The sequence below is a fragment of the Lissotriton vulgaris genome, chromosome 5, assembly GCF_964263255.1.
Source record: "Lissotriton vulgaris chromosome 5, aLisVul1.2, whole genome shotgun sequence".
Taxonomy (NCBI): Eukaryota; Metazoa; Chordata; class Amphibia; order Caudata; family Salamandridae; genus Lissotriton; species Lissotriton vulgaris.
Window position 1 is genome coordinate 478,645,912 of NC_141693.1, and position 14,435 is coordinate 478,660,346.

Genomic DNA, 14,435 nt, shown 5'->3' on the forward strand with positions numbered 1-14,435 from the left:
TGACAAGTGGGGTAGCTGTCAGGGGGGAGCAATAACAATAAGCCCTGAAGTGGGCACCAACCACGTGTGCGTGAGACCCACGGGGCTCTGCTGGTCCCAGTTGCGGCGCTGGTCAGGCTCAGAAGCAGCCCTCCTCCCCACTCACCGGGAGTACTGCAGGACTCTGACACCTCCTTCTCCAGCGCCAGTCACAGGACTCCCCAACCTGCGGTCTCCGCTCTACGTTGCGGACTGCACGGGCTGGTAGGCGGCGGGGCCAGGCACCGACCTCAAGGTGCATGCCACCAGGTGCATGGACTAAAAGGGGGCACGCCACCAACCGGAGTCCGCCCACACAAGGAGGCCCTGCTGGAGGCCCCCAAATATGCTTTCTGACATTATTTTCATGTCGGGCAGGCCAGCATGGAAGCCACCCCGGAAACCGTGCATCCTAATCCCTAGGGCAGAAAGTCTTGCCCTTTGGGATTACGAGCCGGTTCTGTCTGGCTGATTTCAACTACAGGCTGATACATAATCAGCTGGTCGAATTGAAACCAACGATGGGGGTCGAAAGCCTCCAACCTAAGGTCAGAGGCTTTCGACCCCCATCATAATAGGCCCATTAGTAATTTCCCTCGGCTCAACTGGAGAGTAAGCACATGCATGAGCATATGTGCAAGGTTTTTGTTGCTGTCTATGTGCACAGTCCCTGAATCTGGACTGTTAATCATACCAAAAACTGGCATATATGAGTTTTCTCTCCAGAATGAGGCATGACCCTTAACCCTGAAGATATCAGGTCCTTTTCCATGTGGTTTTCCTTAAATCCAATCAGAAGACTGCTTACATTTTCCACATACCCTGAGAAGGCAGTGCATTTCAGTTAGTGGGCTTGTTTACGGTTGGGGAGGGGTATAATAATCAGTGAAGGGTTCATCCTGACCATGGGGAGCACTGCCTGCTCTGCTATTCTCTGCCAAGGATCATGTGGTGGTTTGACTGTGATCCTGTCCCAGCCACTATCCCTGCAGTTCCTATGAATGTCGGTTGTCTCCGGGCCGCTATTTATCAGGTACAGAGATAATGTTAATTATACGTATTAAAGCACACTTCCACCATAGGTCTCTTGCCGCTAGATGATCAGCTTAACTGAGAAATGTTGGGGCAAATTTACAAGGATTGTCGCAATGCTGTTTTGATGCTGCTTAGCGTCATTATTTTTGCTGCTGCCGTTTGTCAATTCCTAATGTCATGATAGCGCCATATATACAATACAGCGCTATGTGGCATTAGGAACAACTAGTGGGCAGAATAAATTATGCTAGCACTAGTGTTAATTCATAAGAAAAATATACTTTAACGAGACAAAAGTGGCGGATGGCCAATTGGCCCAAGAAAAATATTGCTAGTCCGCTGAACGTCACATTTCAAAATCTGGTAGGAAATAAAAACATACAAGTGTACCACTAAGGAAAAAAAAGAGGCCTAAATGCTGAATGGAGCAGCCAGGACCAAGCTCAGCACAGGGCAACAACCCCCCAACCCCACCAACAGCCAATATGACCAGCCAGATTCCAAGGGGAAGAGGAAGAGGAAATGTATATACAGTCAGGAGGAGAATGAGATCCTGATTGCAGTGGTGACAGAGCATCAACACCCGCTCTTTGTCAGCCCCAGGTGTCGCTGGGGGCCAAAATTGCAATATGGCAGTCCATAGTGAAGAAGGTAAACTCCATTGCAGAAGTCAAGAGGACAGTGATGGACTGCAAGAAGCACTGGCATGATGCCAAGCACAAAACTACGCAGAAACTGGCAAGCAATTGACAAGCAACGTTGCATTGCAGACTGGAGGTGGGAGTCCAGCGCCCCTGGAGTAGCTCAATCCCATTGATTAGGCTATTGTCTGACAAGCTTTGAATGTCCATCCCCTACCATCCCTTAATTTGTGTACCATCCCTTAATTTGCTATTGATATTTTGTAATACATGACAATTCACGGAAGCTGTTGGAGTATCTTGCTACTGCCACACAGCATTTCCACATTGTTCATTGAATCTATTTTTTTCTATGTGTCAGGCATGGAAATGTAAGTGGATTTACATGTACATGTGACTTTTTTTAACAACACATGGTGGAACACAGAGCCCACTGTGGGGACAGAATACGGAAGTTAGTAGTTTTGCTGTGATGTTGATCAGGACAGTTTAACCATTATACTACGTACCCTACTATGCAAATGATCTGGGGTACTGTGCAGACCATAGCTTACTCTTTAATCACTATCCCATCATTGTATGTTTGCGCTGGCAGATACAGTGGAGCTTTTCTCAATAACACTTGCAATAGGTCCCTAGAAACGTTGATGTTAGTTGTCATAGGGAATATAGTTTGTGCATGAGGGCGCACTGCAAGATCAAGGATATCTAAAAAAGGTTAGCCCCCTCTGATCTCTGCCCTCACCACATTTTCTTCAACAGAGCCTGTACCTCGATCGCACTCAACCTCTGCCGTACCATCAACTGCTCTATCGACTTGCCAACCTTCCTAGAAGACTGGAAGCAAGCAGAGAGCTGCTTAAGAAAGCCTCTTCCAACCCAACGGTCCTCAAGAACCACCTACCAACTCTCTGCTCCCCTTCCCAGCCAGTCATGAAGAAAGCCATCAATGCCCAACTCTCTGAGTTCATCAAGACAAACCACTTCCTGTACTGCTCCCAATCAGGTTTCAGAAGCAACCACAGCACCAAGATGACTCTCCTCACCGCTGCAGATGACATTCACATCCTCACTGACTGAGGAAAAATGCTGCCCTCATCCTCCTGGACCTCTCAGCCACCTTCGACAGTGTCTCCCACCACACCCTCTGCGCAAGACTCAACGACACCAGCATCAGCAATAAAGACCTAGAATGGAAAGAGAGTCAGGCTTTTCACCTTAAAACTCAGAACTCACAGAGATCAGCTGTGGAGTGGCTCAATGATTCTCCCTGTGCCACACCCTCATCAACATGTACATGGCCCCACTTTCAGCCATCAACAGAAGCCAGTGACCCAATTATGTCTCCTATGACAACGACACTCACCTGATTCTCTCACTCACAGATGAACACACAGCCAACAAGAGCAACTTACACAACGGGATGGAGCAGGTCACCATCTGGATGAAGGACAGCTGCCTCAAGCTTTACTGAGACAATATCATTGTCCTCATCCTGTGGTCCTCCCACTTCTCCTGGGACAACTCCTCGTGGCCCGCAGTGCTCAAATACCTCCCCCATGACTATGCACAAACCTCAGTATCATCCTGGACCCTCACTCTCAATAAACCACCACATCAACGGTGTTTCGTCCTCCTGCTTCCACACACCCCGCCTGTTCCACAATATCTTCAAGTGTAGCCCCATGTGGTCTGGGAAAACTTTCACCTACATGCTCGTCAGCAGCAGACGCATCTGCAGCAAGTAATTGCTGACCTTCCAGAAAGCCTCCACTAGACTCATCCTGGACATCCCACACTGCAGACACATCACTGGCCACCTGAGAGACCTTCACTGGCTACCTATCAACAAAGGGATTGCCTTCAAGATCCTCACACAAGTCTGCTTTGCTAAACCACCACCTCTCCTCCTACAATCCCACCAGACATTTCCACTCCACCCACCTGCCCTGGCCACGATCTTAGAGATTCTCAAGACCACAGCTGGAGGAATAACCTTCTCTTACCTCACTGCAAAGGCCTGGAACTCCCCACCTCTATACATCAGGCAATCACCATTGCTGCCGCAATTCAGGAAAGACTTAAAGACCTGGTTCTTCAACTGAATCTCAGATCCATCCCACCCCTCAGGCCTTGAGGCCCCCATGTGTGAGTAGTCAAACTACACTAGAATCCTGGTTGATTTATTTATTGTGGCCCACACTGCCCTAATTAGTGTAAACATGTCCAACTTGTAAAATCTATGTTGTGCTTTTGCCTTTTTATGTGTAAAAATATTTATGGGGTCACAGCTACAATATATGCACAGTAAAATCAACACAAGACCTATTTGACATTGTTTTCCTACATGATTTTGTGTCTTGTGGTCTGTCATATTTGAGATATCCTTACCAAGAAGCAGGCCATTCCCATAGGGCCCATTCTCTAAATGCTGATTGATAACAGATTGCCGGAAGAGGTAGGAGTCATGTGCACTTTAAGGGTACTTTGCTAGTACATCAATGAATAGGCCTAGATGGTCCATGATTGCCTGCATGTTCATTGAATAGGTGTGCTTCCTGTTGCGGTATATGTGTGATGTTTCTCCAAGTGGCACAAGTTGCACACATGTGTAGTCCATAGCCCCCACCATATGCAGGAACCCAGCAATGGCATAGAATCCATGCTTATTATCCTGTTGATGCTGCGCATTGTTGGGGGAGTAGAGCTACTTTGGCCTGCAGAGGGATGTTAGTGCAGCGCTGGGATGTGGGCTGCAGCCTTGGTGCAATCTGGTTCAGAAGGTGGACAGTGGACCCTCTCTTGAGCCTGTAAAGGGCAATGACCTCCTCTTGCAATGAGGGTAATCCTCTGATGATATATCTGCTCTCTTCTCTGGTGTTACCTCTGTGGTGGTGCTGGTGGTAGTAGTGGTATCTTTGGTGCTACTAGCTGCAGTAGCAGGAGATCCTTTGTATAGTTGAGCTTGCTAAGGTGATTTAGGTCTATTTTATGCAAGTGTCTTCGCGTCATTTTTAGGACCAGGTAATTCCAGGTAATTCCTAGCGGTACAAAACTGCTGCTAATGGGACTTAGTGGCAGTTTTTGATATTTAGCAGCATTGCTGATATTCCTTGTAGATAAGGCGGAGTGGGTTTAGCGAGTGTTTTAACGTAGGAATGCCTACCTTGCATATCATTTTTGGTAAGTCATGCCAGCTGAACTGGCATTGTTGAAAACAGGTGCAAACTGTGGAAAGATTTGGCTAAAAGGGTTTTTCGACACTTTGTAAATAAGGCAATAAAAAAAGCTACCACAGCAAAAATATAATGCTCCACTGACGTTAAGTCCTTGTAAATATGCCCCAGGGTATCTGGCAGAGATCTGATGTTACTCTGCAGCTAGTAGAAGCCATAACCAAAAAGGTGTGGCCTCCAAATCTACACTTTCTGAATCTGGGAACAATTCGAAAATTAGAGCCAACTGACCTCCGATTACGTGATTTAAAGTATCTCTTAACTTAACCTGACGTGAATTCCAGAGCCAAGTTGTTTAAGATCTTAAAGAAATAAAAATGCAGAGTTTAAACCGCATTATTTGTTTGGAAGCCAATTATGTTATTTTGACCATGGAGTATTTGAGGCATCCTAAAAACCAACCTGGCTGCTTCATTTTGTAACACCTGAAGCCGATGCACCAATGCTACAGGTAAGACGCCATATATTGCATTCACTTATTTCCGTCTAGATTTGCAGTGACTATTGTTTTACATGCTCCAAAGGTCATAGAAGTTTACAAATTTCCTCAACATTGTTAACAAAAATGAGCATTTGAAGACCACTGAATTTAGTTGGGGTGGCATTGTGAGGTGCCCATCTATCAGCACTCCAAGGCTTTTTACTGCCATTAAGGGGTTGGAAGTGGGCCATGTCAAGCCGGTAATATGTACTCTAGGCCTGGACGATATTGATTGAAGTTTGAGACCCAATGATTCTGGAGACCCTCAGCATTGCAGGTGGAATTATTGCTTGGTGTGACATTCTATCACGCATAAGAAAGTCGAAGTATTTCAGGGTCACTATCTGTATTTCCAACAAAAGTGCAGGGGGGCACGAAAGGAGTATATTGACCTCTCAATGAAGGCAACTCACAGGTGGTTAAAATTGTCAAGGTAACCCCTGGGTTCCTCTTCCTCATTGCTTTTTTAAGTTGCAAGGTTCCTGTTGCCCCTGAGGTCTGGAAGCACCACACCCAACAGCTCTTCTTCTTACTGGGAGAATTGTTCTGGTTGGCAATATACAAACGTTAACAGAGTGAAAATATTGAATTATTTTGGTAGCCAGGTTAATCTTTATAGAAACCTCTGAGCAAAGCTAATTGTGCTAGTCAGAAGGTGCTACGCCCCACTGTATCTGCAGGAACACGGGTTACCACTCACCACTCCAGATAATTGGCCAAGAGAAGTATGTGCCACTTAAATGTCCATGGATTCAATAACAGGCCAAAAATAACAAGTAGAAGGTTTTTGGTAGTTGCCCATGCAGGAGAGGCTCTGTAAAATCCAAAAAACTGTGTGCATTGTACTTGACACTTTGGCATCTCAGGTCATGCACCCAGTTTGATCAGCGAAGTAAAAAATGTTCTACAGTGCCTCAGTGTGCAGTGCCACCCAGCTACGGAGTGTGAGAAACTGGATTATTAGTTGGGGCTAATGAATGTCTCCCTCAAGTAATAATGGTTCTATGCCTGTTAGGTTCGGTATTGGTTTCAGTAATTTAAACCTAACCTTAGCCCCTGGTAACTATGGCACAGAGTATACATGTCAAGCATTTACAATTATCAAACAGAGGAAAAAGTCGAAAACATCAAAAGGGTAATCTCCCAGCTGGATCAGAGTCAGGGTTCGACGACGGTGGCTTGCTGACAAGCCGAGCCCCAGTGCGGTTTCCAACAGAGATGGGAAAGCTCTGAGTGGGCAAAGTCCAGCATCCCAGGTCAGGAACATCTCGATGTTGATCAGCTTCAGCTTCATCTCGGCATCCCTCTCAGTGAAGCCCTCTATATTCAAACTTTAAAACTTTTCTGGAACTCAGATTGACTTCAGTGGTCAGACCAGCAAATTAGATTCAACCGCTGAATCGATGTTGATGGTTTGAGCTCAATGGCAGTCCCAGTCTCCCACTGGTTCTTCAGAAGAAAAGTTTGCAAAAAGTTTTAAAGTCCCAGCTTTTGCAGTTTGGGCAGGAACAGTACACTTTAACACCAGCCAAGGGTTCCAGAGCTTGAGGAACAGCACTTAGAGTGCAGGACACGGTATAGAGTCAAAATATCGAGTTTTTATTATCGACTAGACATAATATTGAGTACAAAATATAGAATGGACATAATATCGACTAGACATAATATAGACTACCAAAATATTGGCTAGAAAATTTTAATATCGAATAGAATGGACCATGATTGCCTGCATGTTCATTGAATAGGTGTGCTTCCTGTTGCGGTATATGTGTGATGTTTCTCCTGGTGGCACAAGTTGCACATATGTGTAGTCCATAGCCCCCACCATATGCAGGAACCCAGCAATGGCATAGAATCCATGCTTATTATCCTGTTGTTGCTGCGAATTGTTAGGGAAGTAGAGGTACTGTGGCGCAAGACTAATGATGGCATCCAGGACAATGGGGAGAATCCGGGAAAAGGATGCCTGGGATACTAATGCCACTCTGGTGGTGGTGGATTAAAAAGTTCCTGATCACATAATGTGCTGAACAGTGAGCAGCTTGGCCTGCAGAGGGATGTTAGTGCAGCGCTGAGATGTGGGCTAGAGCCTTGGTGCAATCTGGTTCAGAAGGTGGACAGTGGACCCTCTCTTGAGCCTGTAAAGGGCAATGACCTCCTCTTGCAATGAGGGTAATCCTCTGATGATATATCTGCTCTCTTCTCTGGTGTTACCTCTGTGGTGGTGCTGGTGGTAGTAGTGGTCTCTTTGGTGTTACTAGCTGCAGTAGCAGGAGATCCTTTGTGTAGTTGAGCTTGCTAAGGTGATTTGGGTCTATTTTATGCAAGTGTCTTAGCGTCATTTTTAGGACCAGGTAATTCCTAGCGGTACAAATCTGCTGCTAATGGGACTTAGTGGCAGTTTTTGATATTTAGCAGCATTGCTGATATTCCTTGTAGATAAGGCGGAGTGGGTTTAGCGAGTGTTTTAACGTAGGAATGCCTACCTTGCATATCATTTTTGGTAAGTCATGCCAGCTGAACTGGCGTTGTTGAAAATAGGTGCAAACTGTGGAAAGATTTGGCTAAAAGGGTTTTTCGACACTTTGTAAATAAGGCAATAAAAAAAGCTACCACAGCAAAAATATAATGCTCCACTGACGTTAAGTCCTTGTAAATATGCCCCAGGGTATCTGGCAGAGATCTGATGTTACTCTGCAGCTAGTAGAAGCCATAACCAAAAAGGTGTGGCCTCCAAATCTACACTTTCTGAATCTGGGAACAATTAGAAAATTAGAGCCAACTGACCTCCGATTACGTGATTTAAAGTATCTCTTAACTTAACCTGACGTGAATTCCAGAGCCAAGTTGTTTAAGATCTTAAAGAAATAAAAATGCAGAGTTTAAACCGCATTATTTGTTTGGAAGCCAATTATGTTATTTTGACCATGGAGTATTTGAGGCATCCTAAAAACCAACCTGGCTGCTTCATTTTGTAACACCTGAAGCCGATGCACCAATGCCACAGGTAAGACGCCATATATTGCATTCACTTATTTCCGTCTAGATTTGCAGTGACTATTGTTTTACATGCTCCAAAGGTCATAGAAGTTTACAAATTTCCTCAACATTGTTAACAAAAATGAGCATTTGAAGACCACTGAATTTAGTTGGGGTGGCATTGTGAGGTGCCCATCTATCAGCACTCCAAGGCTTTTTACTGCCATTAAGGGGTTGGAAGTGGGCCATGTCAAGCCGGTAATATGTACTCTAGGCCTGGACGATATTGATTGAAGTTTGAGACCCAATGATTCTGGAGACCCTCAGCATTGCAGGTGGAATTATTGCTTGGTGTGACATTCTATCACGCATAAGAAAGTTGAAGTATTTCAGGGTCACTATCTGTATTTCCAACAAAAGTGCAGGGGGGCACGAAAGGAGTATATTGACCTCTCAATGAAGGCAACTCACAGGTGGTTAAAATTGTCAAGGTAACCCCTGGGTTCCTCTTCCTCATTGCTTTTTTAATTTGCAAGGTTCCTGTTGCCCCTGAGGTCTGGAAGCACCACACCCAACAGCTCTTCTTCTAACTGGGAGAATTGTTCTGGTTGGCAATATACAAACGTTAACAGAGTGAAAATATTGAATTATTTTGGTAGCCAGGTTAATCTTTATAGAAACCTCTGAGCAAAGCTAATTGTGCTAGTCAGAAGGTGCTACGCCCCACTGTATCTGCAGGAACACGGGTTACCACTCACCACTCCAGATAATTGGCCAAGAGAAGTATGTGCCACTTAAATGTCCATGGATTCAATAACAGGCCAAAAATAACAAGTAGAAGGTTTTTGGTAGTTGCCCATGCAGGAGAGGCTCTGTAAAATCCAAAAAACTGTGTGCATTGGACTTGCCACTTTGACATCTCAGTCATGCACCCAGTTTGATCAGCGAAGTAAAAAATGTTCTACAGTGCCTCAGTGCGCAGTGCCACCCAGCTACGGAGTGTGAGAAACTGGATTATTAGTTGGGGCTAATGAATGTCTACCACAAGTAATAATGGTTCTATGCCTGTTGGGTTCGGTATTGGTTTCAGTAATTTAAACCTGACCTTAGCCCCTGGTAACTATGGCACAGAGCAGACATGTCAAGCATTTACAAGTATCAAACAGAGGAAAAAGTCGAAAACATCAAAAGGGTAATCTCCAAGCTGGATCAGAGCCAGGGTTCGACGACGGTGGCTTGCTGAAAAGCCGAGCCCCAGTGCGGTTTTCAGCAGAGATGGGAAAGCTCTGAGTGGGCAAAGTCCGGTATCCCAGGTCAGGAACATCTCGATGTTGATCAGCTTCAGCTTCATCTCGGCATCCCTCTCAGTGAAGCACTCTACATTCAGACTTAAAAACTTTTCTGGAACTCAGATTGACTTCAGTGGGTCAGACCAGCAAATTAGATTCAACCGCTGAATCGATGTTGATGGTTTGAGCTCAATGGCAGTCCCGGTCTCCCACTGGTTCTTCAGAAGAAAAGTTTGTCCCAGCTTTTGCAGTTTGGGCAGGAACAGTACACTTTAACACCAGCCAAGGGTTCCAGAGCTTGAGGAACAGCACTTGGGTTGCAGGACTCACTCAAACATGGGCTACCAACAGTGTCCACGGTAGGTCTAGTTGAAAACTGGACTCTTCAGGAAAGTAGGCTTCTTGCAGGATTTGTATTCCTGTACCTTAACAGGAGGTCATCTATCTAATCCTTGGAGTTGGATTGTTTGTTCTGGCTAGAAATGGGAGTTAGTCCAGCCCTAAGGGTTCTCCTCCCAGGTCACTACAGAAGGTGCATTTCTTCTTCTGTCTTTACACAGTTCCAACATTTTTCATCTTGGGAAGGGTATTGGTGTGCCACATTTATGCACAGTGACAGTCTGTGGTTAGGGAAAGATACTGGTCACTACCTAACCAAAGAGGTAAAGAATGTTTTACTGCACACTATCCCACAATGCCCCTCTCTGCCTAAAACCAACATGTCATAATTGTACTCCCCATGTGCATAGATGTGCGTGGTGTAGTTATGATAACGAAAATAGGCACATTTTCCTCTGAGGTCACACAAAGCCTATTATAGGTGCAACTTCTATCCCACTGGAAGTGGTGCATGGCTGGCTAGCAAGACAATAGAGGTCAGAAAACATTCCAAAAGTGTTATTTTCAAAATATAAAAACAAAATCAGACTTGACCATAACATTGCATTTTAAATTACTGTTTAAATGAGTACTTGAATAATTTTTCTAGCTACTTCCAAACGGAGGTTAAGCATTACAAGGTGTTATAATGTAACCCAGTGCTGTTCTATGGCAGACCCAGCCTTGTTACAGTGGAAAAAAAGCATAGGAGGTTTATCACTGCTAGGACATCTACAACATAAAATAAGCATGTCCTACTTATTAAATAGCATCACCCTACCCTATAATCATTCAGAGCCTAGCTTAGGGGCTGCTTATAAGTATTGAAAAAAAGGAAGGTTTAGGCCTGGCAAAAGGCTTAGTTTGCCCGGTCGAATTGCAGTTTTAAAACTGCTCACCTAGTTTGCAAGGGCAAGCCTGGAGACATGCTTTGTATTGTTAGTTTAGTGGTGATACAATATGTACTGCACTAATCTAGTGTCATTTAGCTTACAGACCCTGGCTACAGTTTTATACCATATAATAGGGAATTATAGATAAGTTAAATATGCCGTTCAGGGGTATTACCAAGTTTGAGGAGTCAGAGCACCTGCACTAGGGCCTGGTTAGGAGCGCCCCAGTGCGCAGAGTCAAAAAAACATCAACATCAGTTCAACGAATTGGGTGTGCCCATACAAAAAGAAGCATTTTTGTACAGGTACCCATCCCAGTCAAGCAACCATAACTATTGGCCCATCTGGCCGTGTAAATGTGCCCAGGCACATCGACAGAGCAGAGCACATAAGGCCTGTGGAATCCACCTCTTTGTCTTGGGTACAAGAGAGGGCAGGTACAGTCCTTCATGGTTCCTCTCAGGTCACAGTCCTCTTCTGATATTCTGCAGTCCAAGAAGTGTTCTGAAGTGGGTACCTGGAAGGGAAACATTAATGCCTGGCATTACCTAGTGGATGCAAATGACTCTTGGGCACAACCTAACCAATGGGGTAACGTTTTCAGGGGCCAATCCTATCTATTATCAAAAAGGTGAAAATATTTGGCCACACTAAACCTGGGCTCTGAGGTCTGGGGATGTGTGTGGGGAGTGTACTACGGTAATTCTAGTGTCCTCTTAAATCTAACGCTAAAATTCAGTTTGAGACAGCCACTGTACCCTCAATAACCCAGAGAAAGAAGTCTGATAGGAGTACTTTAGCAACCAGACAGGGATCCACAAGAAATGTCGTGGCATCCTATTCTCTCCAATTTCAAATGTGCCTCAAGTGTTATATTTAAACCCAATCAAGCAAGCAGGATTTGACACTCACACAGGATTTGGCACTGTTGTGTCAACAAGGATGTCTGCAGCCTCTAAAATGCATATTCTGTGGGGCTCAGAGGAGTCATCTCTACACATTCAGGTCAGCCCATTGTTTGCATGGAGGTATTTTACACCTATTCACAGCCATTCATGGTTAACTATTGACTGGCAGAACGCAGAGAGCCAATTCAAATTAGCGTCCATTTCTAAAAGTTAGTTTTTCTTAGTATTTGTTAAAAGCAAACCTCACAACTGAATTGAATGTTTAACGTCTATTATACATAGTGGTATAATTATTTTTCGAACTGGTCCCTTACACAAGATTCAGCATTAGTATTTAATTTTGCTTCTCAGTGTTTCTTTGTGGGTCAGCCAGCCTTGTTAAAGGGAAAATAGCTTTCGAGGATTAGTCACTGTGAATTTCTATGTGTCCTATATTTAAGTACAATACATCCTGCTTTTAGGAATACATGGCCTACATATAGATGACGTATTAATATGTAAATGGAAGGTGTTTACCTGTCATAATTGTTTGCTTTGACAGTTCCCATTGCATACTTTGCACTTTCACAGTCAGGCTACAGTGGTAGGCCTGAAGCCATGTTTGCAGTGTCACAGTAGTAGATGGAACAAAAGGTGCTACATGCCACTGGTGGTGTTTAACTTCCAGACGCTGGGTACACCATGTACCATGTACTGGAGACTTATAGATGAGTTTATTATTCCAATTAGGAATGTGCCAATTCAACCATTTAAAAAGGAAAAGCACAGGCATTAAGTTACTGAATAGGTGGGGTAAAGTGCACATAGTTATAAAAGCAGAAAAAATATATGGTACAGCAAAATGCAAAAAAACAGGGGTGACCACACTGAAAAGGTAGATTTCCTGCAACTATCATTGGCGCTTTACTTTTTCCTAGAACTTTTTTTCTGTAAATATTTTAAAATTCAGCTTAGTGGATTTTTGTCATTCTAGTGCCATTTTGTGTATTACATTATCCTCTATTTTTAAAATGAGAGTTTGGAGATTTTTCTTTGTGTTGAGTTTTTGAATTTTGTTAAAACTGTTTTGGTACTTCTAAATGCTTTACACATTTTCTCTATGTTGAGCCTGCCTAGTCTTTGCCATTTACCATAGCTATCATGTGTTAAACTCAGGTTTCAAAGACTGAAACCTTTAAATGACCTAACAGGTTAGTGACGTTATTTATGTGGTGTACTGCTATCCATCTCAATTAATAATTAACTTTTTTACATTATGTCACACAGTATAGAGTCATCATTCTCCAATATTACGTAACCCTCAGGAGGACACCTTACCTCCATTTTACATCAAATTCAGCAGGGAGGGACTGAACAATTTCCAGTTTCACATGACATTCAGTATGGGTGTTACCAATATTCATTTTCAGAGAGGACACTAATTTTGAAGCTACTAAAATTATCATTTATTCTTAATACCTTAAAAGTACTTGAAACATTTCTCTTCTTGGGTCTGTTCATCCACATATATTTCAACTTACTGCTGTTGAATCTCCTGCAGCGCCCGCCCCCCACACCTAGCGTACCCAGGAGGTGTGGGGAGGTGGGTAGAAGAGAGCTGAGGTTTTCCTTCATCTGATCATACTGTATGCACCCATACCTCATTCTCAAAAGGTTTCAGGTATCCCAGAATATATCTTCAATATGGGCTATGGAACTGTGAGGACAATGAGTCCTGGGGAGCTGTGCCCCATGAACATAAATTCTACTCTGAAATGGGCCATGGTCAGGAACAGGTCAGAGGGCTGCCTCACACTTAAAGTAAAACAGCTTGTGCGCCCATCCAGTTTTGACACCCATACTTATGTCTGTGGTGACTAAATAAGGAATAATCTCAACATGCTCTACAAGTGCACTCATCTAGCACATTATTAATTCAAAAGTTCAATCGGGCAGATTTACAATAACTGGTGCATCCCTGTAAATCAGCAGGGATGCGCCAGTTAGTTTGCGTGACGGTTGAAACCCCTTGTGCCACCATGGATGCGCCGCACTTACAATACGGCGCACGTGGCGTAAGGATAGAGAGATGCATGGCGCATCTGACGGAGTAAAGGTGACGCAGTGCTGGAGCTGTGTCGCAAGCGCGACACAACTCCAGCACTGCTCAGGGGTGCCCTATACTTGCTGTGCTACGTCACTCCTTATGCCTGCTACAAGCAGGAGTAAGGTTTTGACGCAGCGGGGACGTAAAAGTGACTCCATGAAATCTTGTAGATATCCCTGCGTCACTTTTAAGGGGCTTCCTTGCGATGGAACGCCCACCCTGCATACATTATACCTGACGCAGGTATAATGTAGCGCAGGGCTTTACAACGTGACACATCTCACTAGATGCTTCACGTTGTAAATATATTGTATAGTGGCACATTGTTTATGCGGCTGCTGCGTCACAAAAGTGATGCAACAATGGCGTAAAAGTGTCGCAAGGGGCTTGTAAATCTTCCCCAGTGTTTTTCAGGGCATTAATTCCCAGACTTGCAAGGGCAAACTTTCTTTTGGGTATGATTGGGAAGTTCGTCATTTCAAACTATGCAA